Source organism: Triticum urartu, chromosome 2 (assembly GCF_003073215.2).
Source record: "Triticum urartu cultivar G1812 chromosome 2, Tu2.1, whole genome shotgun sequence".
Taxonomy (NCBI): Eukaryota; Viridiplantae; Streptophyta; class Magnoliopsida; order Poales; family Poaceae; genus Triticum; species Triticum urartu.
Window position 1 is genome coordinate 586,714,788 of NC_053023.1, and position 8,659 is coordinate 586,723,446.

The following is an 8,659-nucleotide window of genomic DNA, read 5'->3' on the forward strand; positions in this document are numbered from 1 at the left end:
CGGTTGTCCCTCGTATTGTTTCGATTTAGGCCATTGGATGGCGGTCAAACAACAGATTTTTTCATTGGTTGACGTTGGATCTTCGATCATTTTTGCTTTGACCACGGGGTGAGTTCATGCAGGCCATGACCTGTGGGCTCGGCCTCTCAACCAATTGGCTGGGTGAGCCTTTTTTTGGTGCCTAGGCGACCGATCCTGCCGCACTACATGCGCGAGCGTCACGGGGTCTGATTTACTCGGGTCACCCAGTCCTGCAGCGCCGCGTGTCCCATCACGCGGAGTCCGTGTCGTCCGGCGTGAGCCAACACTTATGCACCCGGTGTCTACGCCGCGGCTACTGACTGGTGGGCCAGTGCTACCTTGGTCCCGTTCATCGGTTGCATCAGTGCATGTCCCATAGTGCAGGTGTTGGCCAGAGTTTTTTGGGGTCAACTGCTCTTGGCGGGACGCTCCTGGCATGCTGCCCGTGTCGTGCGTTGTGGGCAGCAGCTGTGCGGAGGGGCTGGCCAGTGCATGTGCACTCGATTTCTACACCCACCTTTGGCCTTCCGCGATGACAGGTGGCCCGGCGCTGCTCCTGGTCCCGCTCGTCGGCTGCCCTGGATGCCGTTTTGTCAGGGTCGTGGTGAGAGCGAAAGTATGGCGCCTGGCCTGGACGCCAATGGGAAAGTACAACGCGTCGTGTGGCCCGTCCTCGCACGGCGTGCATCGTGCGGCCCGTCGTGGGTAGCCTCGAATCACAGCAACCACGTCCCTCCCTTGTCCGCCGCCGCACCGCTGTTCTTCTCCTACTCTCTCTCTCTTCTGCGACGTTCCTCCTTCCTATTGGCACGCCTCGCCCCATCTTCCATCTTGACGTTCTTCTTCAACACCCCCTCCTCGGCTAGATGGCGCCTTTGGGGGTGAAGGAGTAGGGGAGGGCTAAGAGGCCAGCGGTGTGGGGTGGAGCAGCGAGGCCGGCGACCCAGGCGGCGGACGCTTCATGGGGTGGAGGAGAGGCTGGTGATAGGGAAGGAGAAGAATCCTCATGGAGCGGCAGGGAAGGTGAAGTCCCGACGACTGAAGATGGTGCGCATGGGAGGAGCTCGGATGATGTCAAGGTGAGCTGCTCTCAATCCTTCTCCCCCTTCACGCCTCTTGCAATTTTTTTTCTTGTTTCAGATCATTTGAAGGTGAGTGTAGTCTTGTGAGCAATTTCCTGTGCTATTTTCTTCTTTCTTTACTTTCCTTCTTTCCTACAAGAAGATGCCGAGTCATGTAATATCTTCATGGAAGAGAAAATCTGCATTTTGTTCATGTGAAAGTTAGGGTGGGTTTGTGCTTTCAGAAATGAGGTGACCTTACATGTACACATATCAAATATTTTTCTTTTTAGAAGAATCAAATATTTTTCTCTATAAACGTCTACTGGACCTATGTGATTTGCATGACAGGGCTTAAATAAATCTGGTCCATTTATATTAAACCTTGCATTATGCAGTAGTAGAAATATTGCTCAATTTGGCGTGTGCCATTTTTGGTGCGTCAATTTCAGCTAGACTAAATCAACCACGTCGTCCTTCTTAGCTTGATTTTTTTGTATGTTTGTGTGTGCATGACGTTTAGCAGGCGTGACTTAGGATCGAACCCTTGATGGAGTTTAAGCATGATCCGGTATGCACTTCTTGGCCTCTCTTGATTCCTGTTTTTGTTTCAGTTCATATCAAATCAATATTGTTTGCAATAGGTTGGAGAGGTTATTTTTGGTGTGGAGGTCTTTTTCAGTTTTTCTAAAGTTACTATTTTTTTCTCCAGCTCCCTATTCGTCATGTTAACTAAGGTGTTAACTTCAAGATGACATTGACAAAGCAGTCAACTTGAAGATGCTTCTTTACATGTTTGAATTGATGTCGGGGCTTAAGGTGAATTTTCAAAAAAGTGAGATTCTTACTGTGGGGGTGATGAAAATGTGGTGAATATGTATGCGGACCTGTTTAACTGTGAGGTGGGCAGCTTCCCTATTAAGTACTTGGGGATGCCTGTTAGCTACACCAATCTCAGAAACTCAGACTAGGAATTTATCATTATCAAGTATCTGAAAAGATTTGAAGCGTGGATCGGTAATGCAGCCTTGATGGGGGGGGGGGGGGGGGGGGGGGGAGGCTCACCTTGCTAGATTCGGTAGTCACCCAAATATCCTTGTACCATATTTCTATGTGGCTTATGAACAAAACTTTCATTGAGCGCCTCGACAAACATAGACGAAAGTTCTTTTGGCAAGGGTGCAACAAGAAGAGGAGGTATCATCTTGTTAGATGGAACAGGATCTACAGATCCAGAGATAAAGGTGGTTTGGGGGTTAAGTACCTCCACAAACAGAATGTTAGTTTGATGGTCAAATGGTGGTGGAAACTAGAGACCCAAACGGGGATGTGGCAAGATATTCGTCATGCACGCTACCTGACAAACAAATCTTTGGCCTCGGTTAAGCCCAGGTTTTCTGATTCCCCATGTTGGAGACCCTTACTAAAAGTAAAAGATATTTACTTAGTTGGCAGGAAGATCCATCTAGAATCTGGTGACCTCGTCAAAATCTGGAAAGATTCCATAAAGGGGCCGAGTCCTTTTTAGACTCTATATCCATTACTCTTTGAGATATGTAATGATCAGGATTGCACCGTTGATAGGTTCAGTTCTGTCGACGTCCATACCTTTTTCAGGAGGAGGCTCATGCCTGAGTTATCATGTCAATGGGAAGAAATGAGTAATACGATTAATAGCATTCAGCTGAGTCAGGGTGGGGACCGGGTCTACTGGGGGCTTAATAGTAATGGTAAATTCTCTACTAAATCTGTGTATAAGTGGCTAGAGAGCCCTCTTAGTGGATGCCATTATAGATGCATTTGGAAAGCTAAAATCCCACTCAAAATCAAGATTTTTCTGTGGCAGTTGTCACAGGATGCAGTGCTCACTAGGCAAGTCATGAGAATGAGGAAATGGCCTGGGAATCCCACTTGCTCTTTTTGCAATGAGTTGGAAACCTCCAAACATCTGTTCTTCACCTGTCCTGTGGCCAGGGTGGTCTGGAGATGCGTTGGGATGGTGCTGGGTACTGAAATGTGCCCGAATAGCTACTGGCAATATTTTGCTTGGTGTCATGCTTTTGTCCCTGATGGACAAAAGTACTATACTGTGGGCCTGGCTGCTACTTGCTGGGCCATTTGGCTAGCTTGAAATCGAGCTACTTTCGAAAAGAAGCTAATCAAAATGCCCTTTGAAATAGTTTTCTCCATGTGTTCTTTCTGTTGTATTGGGCAGGGCTGTAGTAGGAGGAAGGTGCCAAGGAGCTGCGACGCGGTGCCGAGATGATCAGGTCGAGCATGATGCGCTTGATGGGGATGTGCAATGATGCGAGTGTGCCGATCGGGGGAGAATAAATATGCAAGACGCCTGGTGACTGGAGCTGGGTGACCCTATGATCCTGTGTTGGTGTTCTGGTTCTTTTGTGGGTGTCTCATGTCCTTGTCTGTAGTAGTTCACATGTATGCTGTGATATTTTGGTGCTGCCCAGGTTTTCACCCCACGGCATTCGTTCAGATGGCGGGCGAATGCAGTGGGTTTCCTGGCAGTGCTCGTACTCGCTCTACCTCTTTCCCTCTTCTCCTGACATGTTTCCAAACCTTTTGTATTTCCGTTCATTTGCAATGGAAAGGGGTATAGCCCGGTTTGAAAAAAACCTAAAGTCTTGCCTACCAAAATTGTATCATTCATCCCACACAATGGTTGGAATCCCAGTCGTTGAATTACAGTAGACCAGACCATGTTTCTCGTTTTGTATAGTCCAAACAATAATACAGATTCAGCCTGGTGATGATTTTCAATATATTGTGATAGTAGTTTCCTGCATTGATTGGTTAATGAGCCATCCTTCCGTTTTACTCGAAGTGGTGTAATAGTTAAATAGATGTATTTGTGCCATTTAGCTCATTGTAATGTAGGAGCTGATCAGGGTGGAAGAGTAATCCGTGTTGTGTAGACAACATCACTGTAATATTCTCAGGCGAATAAAAGAATAGCTTGCAGTTCATGGAAAAGCCCCAAAAACATTCAGTTCAGTTCAGCTGTACATCTTTTGCTAACCCCTTCTTGGTGCTGATTGAGCTTTGTGTGTTAATATTTTTATTTGACTACATTTTTTGCTTTAGTCCTTCCTCTTAGTGTATAATGATCCTGATTGTGTGAGTTTCTTTCCTGGCAGGGTAGTTATGCCTCAATGCGTTCCATAAAAAAATGCATATATGTCCTGAAGGTAGGATTTCAGCTTCAGATTGTCATCAAGTTCGTCAAATTTATCGTTCGATGTTGGAACAGTGTACTTTCACGAGTATTTTTCTACTAAGTACATATAATACTTTCACACATATGTTGTATTATATTCCAACTTTCCAAGTACCTTGTGCTTTTGTTCTTGGATTCTTTCTAAATGCTCCATAAGTCCTGCACTAATTTTGTTAACAAGATAATTAAGTGAAACATGGCTCTGAGCTATTGTCATATCGTAGCTGTATGGGCTCTAATTCAGTTTGGCAGTTATATTTTCTTTAACTGTTGTAAAAGTCTTAAGCTGTGCTACTTTAGAACTTTCTGAAATACAAACAGTAGCCATAGTTCCATATGCATTTCTTTGATTGTAATTTCTTGTTGGTACCTTACCAAGCAGGCCGCTTGGTGCGTTTCTATCTTACATGTTGTCATCAAACTGGTGCCACAAATCCAATGGATTTTGTTTCTGTTAAATCATATTATGTCCAGAAATGTGAGCTTATATCCACTGCATCTTTAGGGAAGTCTTTTTTTTACACAGAAAATAATGTGTGTGCTAACTTGAGTGTGTTATTACAAGTTGGAGGAGCATGAATGGTCCACAGCTCAGCTGGCTGTTGTTTTTGTAAGAAATTACTTTCTTCATTATGCATTTCTCATGATTATTCTGTCTTGAATAAACATATGGTGTGGCACTTTTCGTATAATGATTTTATATCTTTCTGGTGTCAAATCATGCCATTGATTTACTTTCGTGTTATTTCATTACTTTCGATCATTTTGGCTCTGAAAAGCAATAATATATAGTATATCCATGGAGTATAATAGGTTTGTTTGTTTGTTCTATCAAGCCAGTTTTATTCCATTTGCATGAGCATATACCAAACTTTTTTCATGCTCGCTCGTGAACAAGGTGAGAGCACTCGTAATGTATTTCCAAACAAGGCTTTGACTGAGATAGGTATTACTGATTTCTTTGGATTGCTATGCTGCAAAACTTGATGTATTGTCTTGGCTAACTCTCCTTTTTTTAATTCAAAAGCAAAGAAGATTCCTACAACTACTGGAGATTTGCAAAGAATCATGAAATCAGAATATCCATGTATCAAAAGCAAAAAAGATGCCTACAACTACTATATAGGAATGATGTTCTATATTGCTGCCACATGAGAATATATATCGTAGTGCTCTCAATATAAATTAAAATGTTACTAGGGTCCTTGGTTAATGCATTGTTTTTTCCTTTCCCATCCAGAATGATATTTCAAGATACAGAATCAGTATGAGATCGCTTTAGGGGGTTTAAACACTTGGATAAGATTAAACACATGTTGTACCGAATTGGCAGTCCTTCATCTGAATTTTCTTGATAATGGTACACCATTTGACGTTGGGTTCTCTAAAGAACATAAAATTCCGTTAGATATTATTTAGATATAATGGAAAAGGGATCAGAAATGCGGTTTGTATGACCGAAAACATCCTTAACATATGGTTGTTCATTATACTCTATGGTAGTGAGATCAGTTAGTAATGTTACACATAATATATATTTTCCAGTTGTATCCCTCACTCTGCTAAGCACGTTTCTGTTGTATATTGGTTAGTTGTCACAATACATGTATTTGAGGCTGTCGTGGGTCTCCACTGTTGTACATTTGTCTTGCCACTTTGTTGTTCAAATTACTTTTTAGGAAACTATTTGAACTCTTTTGAAGGCCATTTGTTCTTAATGTTTTTCTTTATAAGTATCTCCATAATGGCACTTTCCACATGGAAAAAGCATCAAGGTCAGTGATCCAGTTTTTGTTCTATAGGCATCTCTTCTTTGAATGAGGCATGGTAGCAGATGATGTATCTATTTTATGTGTGTTAGAAGAGGCATCCGGTTGCTTGACTTTGTACGCACATTCTGGTTCTTTAATCACTACAAAAAAGAGACATCCGTGACATTTTGGGCAGAACGAAAAAAAATCTGTCATGCTTATGACACTTCTATGACAATAATTGTGACAAAATCCAGTATCATCATAGATGTGGTTGGCTCCTACCTCTGACAAAAAATCATGACAGAAAATGGCCTTTTCATCTTGGGCAGGCCTGAGATGCAGCTGCATGACATTCTTTGGGTCGTCCATGAAGAAAAAAACTGTGGTAGAAGCGAGGGCGAGGAAAATATCGGGGGAGTTCCTGGTTACGGTGGGTGGTCGGGGGCCGAGCGATGCGTGTTTATCTCATATGTACGCGTGTGTGTGCGCGAGGCATTGTGCTCTAACTGAACTTGAGCGAGGCATTGGACTCTAACTGAACCTGAGCGATTGCACTAGCTACATTACTGAACCCGAGCGATCGATCCCTTGCTGTTAACTGAACCTGAGTGATTCCTTCGCTACTGCTACTAACTGAAGCCGATCGATGCTGCCTCTGAATGAATAGTGAGTGTTGTTGGGGGGTGGATGAACAGTTCCCAGTGGGTGGTTGGATGAACAGGACCCCATGGCAATAGAGGCCGTTGCTGAAGGAAATATGCCCTAGAGGCAATAATAAAGTTGTTATTTATATTCCTTATATCATGATAAATGTTAATTATTCATGCTAGAATTGTATTAACCAGAAACTTAATACATGTGTGAATACATAGACAAACCGATTGTCACTAGTATGCCTCTACTTGACTAGCTCATTGAATCAATGATGGTTATGTTTCCTAACCATAGACATGAGTTGTAATTTGATTAACGGGATCACATCATTAGAGAAAGATGTGATTGACTTGACCCATCCGTTAGCTTAGCACAATGATCGTTTAGTTTGTTGCTATTGCTTTCTTCATGACTTATACATGTTCCTATGACTATGAGATTATGCAACTCCCGAATACCAGAGGAACACTTTGTGTGCTACCAAATGTCACAACATAACTGGGTGATTATAAAGGTGCTCTACAGGTGTCTCCGATGGTACTTGTTGAGTTGGCATAGATCGAGAATAGGATTTGTCACTCCGATTGTCGGAGAGGTATCTCTGGGCCCTCTCGGTAATGCACATCACTATAAGCCTTGCAAGCAATGCAACTAATGAGTTAGTTGTGGGATGATGTATTACGAAACGAGTAAAGAGACTTGTCGATAACAAGTTTGAACTAGGTATTCAGATACCGACGATCGAATCTCGGGCAGGTAACATACCGATGACAAAGGGAATAACGTATGTTGTTATGTGGTTTGACCTATAAAGATCTTCGTAGAATATGTAGGAACCAATATGAGCATCCAGGTTCCGCTATTGGTTATTGACCGGAGATGAGTCTTGGTTATGTCTACATAGTTCTCGAACCCGTAGGGTCCGCACGCTTAACATTCACTAACAATCGGTATTATGAGTTTATGTGTTTTGATGTACCGAAGGTAGTTTGGAGTCCCAGACGAGATCGGGGACATGACGAGGAGTCTAGAAATGGCCGAGACGTAAAGATCGATATATTGGACGACTATATTCGGACATTGGAAAGGTTTCGAGTGATTCTGGTATTTTTTGGAGTACCAGAGAGTTACGGGAATTAGCTGGGGAGTATATGGGCCTTATTGGGCTTTAGGGGAAAGAGAGAGGGGAGTCTGCGCCCCCCCAAGGCTTAGTCTGAATTGGACTAGGGGGAGGGGCGGCGCCCCCTCCTTCCTTCTCTTTTGTTTTCCCTTTCTTTCCTTCCTACTCCTACTACATGGAAGGGGGGGGAATCCTACTCCCGGTGGGAGTAGGACTCCCTAGGGCGCGCCATAGTAGAGGCCTGGCCCTCCCCCTCCTCCACTCCTTTATATACGGGGAGGGGGGCACCCCATGGAGACACACAAGTTGATCATTGATCTTTTAGCCGTGTGCAGTGCCCCCCTCCACCATAATCCACCTCGGTCATATCGTAGTGGTGCTTAGGCGAAGCCCTGCATCGGTAGCTTCATCAACACCGTCGTGCTGATGGAACTCTCCCTCAAAGCTCTACTGGATCGTGAGTTTGTGGGACATCACCGAGCTGAACGTGTGCAGATCGCGTTGGTGACGTACATTCGGTACTAGGATCGCTTGATCATGAAGACGTATGACTACATCAACCTCGTTGTCATAATGCTTCCGCTTACGGTCTACGAGGCTATGTGGACGATACTCTCCCCTCTCATTGCTATGCATCACCATGATCTTGCGTGTGCGTAGGAAAATTTTGAAATTACTACGTTCCCCAACAGTGGCATCCGAGCCAGGTTTATGCGTAGATGTTATATGCACGAGTTGAACACAAAGGAGTTGTGGGCGTGGGTATATACATATTGCTTGCTGTCACTAGTTGATTCTTGATTCAGTGGCATTG

General features: G+C 43.8%; 1 long non-coding RNA gene across 2 annotated transcripts; it reads left to right on the top strand.

The window, feature by feature from the left end:
• Positions 1-677: 677 nt before the first annotated feature.
• LOC125538949 lies at positions 678-5,706 on the top strand. Of its 2 annotated transcripts, none has more exons than XR_007296556.1 (3): positions 678-1,100; positions 3,298-4,795; positions 4,889-5,706. It is a non-coding gene; the product is annotated as an uncharacterized LOC125538949 (long non-coding RNA). The 2 variants fall into 2 exon arrangements; XR_007296555.1 differs by lacking the exon at positions 4,889-5,706 and adding an exon at positions 1,609-1,653 and having other exon boundaries at positions 681-1,100; positions 3,298-3,885.
• The last annotated feature ends 2,953 nt before the right edge of the window (positions 5,707-8,659 follow it).